Here is a 2,723-nt window from a genome sequence, read left to right on the forward strand (position 1 = left end):
CCTCCTTCTCCGGCAGAGCATCTGGTGGATTCGAACCGTGTTCCTCTGGGATTGCAGTGCAGCTTCTTGCCACTAGGCCACCAGAGCTCCCCCGGAGAAGTTTTTGGATGTGTATAGATGACTTGGTTCTGACAAGGAGGGGTTTTTCATCTGTTTTCGCTCAGTCATACAGTGAAGTCAAAGCCAATGACTAGAAAAGCAGTATTGAATAGTCTACTAGAGCACAGGGAGAGAAGAAGCTTTGAGACCTAATGAAGGAGAGAGAGCTGGCCACATGGAGAGGAATGGTGATCCACACGGAGGGGACAGTACAAGCAAAGACTTGAGACCCGAGCTAGTCTCAAAGACTTGAGACTTGATGCTTGGAGGAGCATCAAGGAGGTGGGTGTTGTGGCTGCAGTTCGGAGAGCCAGTCAGGATGCAGAGAAAGGAGAGGAAGGTGATTCAGAGACTGGAGCACATGGAGTTTCAGCTCTGCAGAAAATGTAGCTTTGTTCCAAGAACAATAGGAAATTAAGAGCAAGAGAAACCGTTGGGAAGCATTGTGGGGGCTGCTCTTCCAGTCAGGGATATGTCCTCTCTGTGTCCCATCTTTCTGCCTCTGATGGCTGCTGTTTGCCCCTTAGAGGGCCACATCTTCTAGAATGCTCTTTTCATTCTCAATTATCTCTTTAGTCAGTTGGATGATTTTTTGCTTGTAACTACAAATGTGTGTGCGTATGCTAATAAGAACCAAGGAAGCTCTGGTGGGAGGGGCTCCACAGGGAGTTGTGCTGCTAAACCAAAGATCAACTGCATTTCCAGTGGTTCGAATCCACCAGTAGCTCCGCCAGAGGAAGATGGGCAATCTCTCATAGTGCAGATACAGCCTTAGCTGCTCAATGGAGAATCAGCAATGAGTTTGTTCCAACTCAATGTCAGTGAGAAGAGGAAGATTAAGGTGACTGTAGAAATATCTTCTGCCAACCCTGCATGTGATCATGGCTGCCATTCTTAACCTTTTCTATTGTGGTAAATGTATCCCTAAGAGCATTCTTTTTTTCAAATAGTTAGATTTTATTTTACATTTGTATAACACTTGAGATTTTATATGGTAAGCATGCCAAGAGCATTTTGTCATGGAAAAGAATTGGCTAATTCCAAAACAAACAGTGCATATGTAGAATTCCTCTTTTTATATTAATTTTTTAAATTTCCATTCATTCATTGTTGCATTTTTCTCCCTCCCCACTTCTCCCCACCTCTCCCCACCCAATTCACTCTTCTCTTTTAAAAGCAAAAGAAAAAGTCTTTCATTGTTATACTATCCCTCCCCCCAAGTACACTCCACAATGCAGCCTTCATTTTGAACTCCTGTTATGACAATAATATCTAATCATATATCGCTTTTAAACAGTTCTCTCCCTTATCTGTTTCAAGGCAGTATACATTATTTATCCCCTCTCAGACTCCCTTCAACCCTGATGTCAGTCCTGTTTTACAACACTGGCACTAAGCAATATTTGTTCTTTTGTGACTGAGATATTTCAGTCAGCATAATGTGCTCCAGGGTCACCCATTTTGCATAATATTTCATGAATTCTTTGTTTTTCAATTCACTCTAGTATTCCATTGTGTGAATATACCAGAGCTTCTCTATCCATTCGTTTGTTGATGGGCACTTGGGTTGTTTCCAATTCTTTGCTATTCTGAACAAAGTCACAATAAACTTGGGTGTAGAACATTCTTCCCCCCCCCTTTTTTTTGCTGAGTACCTGCTTGCTGAAACTGAGGAGGACCTGAAATGCTTGCTGCAGAGGGTCAAGGACTGCAGCCTTCAGTATGGATTTAGGCACAATGTCAAGAAGACAAAGATTCTCACTACTAGACCAATAGGCAACATCAGGATGGATGGTGAAGAGATTGAGATTGTTAACAACTTTAGTCTGCTTGGCTCCACAGTCAACACTCTTGGCATCAGTAGCCAGGAAATCAAAAATTGTATTGCGATGGGAAAGTTTGCTGTTAGGGACCTCTCCAGGGTACTGAAGAACAGTGGTGTCACTCTGGAGACTAAGGTGCATCTGATACAGGCTACGGTCTTTGCAATCACTTGTTATGCATCAGAGAGTTGGACAGTGACTAGGAAGGTTAGAAGGAGAATTGATGCCTTTGAGCTGTGGTACTGGAGAAGAGTATTGAATGTACCATGGACTGCCAAGAAAACAGATTCATCCTAGAGAGTGTTAAACCAGCCTGCTCCTTGGAGACAAGGATTCTGGGTCTTCGTCTGACATACTTTGGACATATGAGGAAAGACTGGTCCTTGGAGAGAGACATAGTGCTTGGGAGGGTGGAGGGATGGCGCAAGAGGGGAAGGCCCTCTATAAGGTGGATTGATTCAGTGACTGGGGTAATTGGGATGGGTGTGTCGGAGGCAGTGCGATTGGCACAGGATAGAGCAGGGTTTAGGACTGTTGTACATAGGGTCGCTATGAGTCGCAAGCGACTCGACGGCACATAAGAACAACAACAACAACAGCAGTGTACTTTATTGATGGTATATGACAAGATGGGCTCTTCAAGCACTTCCCCTTTCGCAGGGGGATTTGATGGAAATTTGTGTCAAGGATGTGAGATTCTCAGTGTGTGGGAGGATCAAGTTGGGGTGAGGATTCCCCAGCAGCCGAGGGTCTCTCTCTGTCTTCTAGTGCTATTGCTGGGGCTGGTGGTCCAAGGGCCTC

The sequence above is a fragment of the Elephantulus edwardii genome, unplaced genomic scaffold, assembly GCF_000299155.1.
Source record: "Elephantulus edwardii isolate Elephantulus edwardi_28Jun2011 unplaced genomic scaffold, EleEdw1.0 scaffold00045, whole genome shotgun sequence".
Classification (NCBI taxonomy): Eukaryota; Metazoa; Chordata; class Mammalia; order Macroscelidea; family Macroscelididae; genus Elephantulus; species Elephantulus edwardii.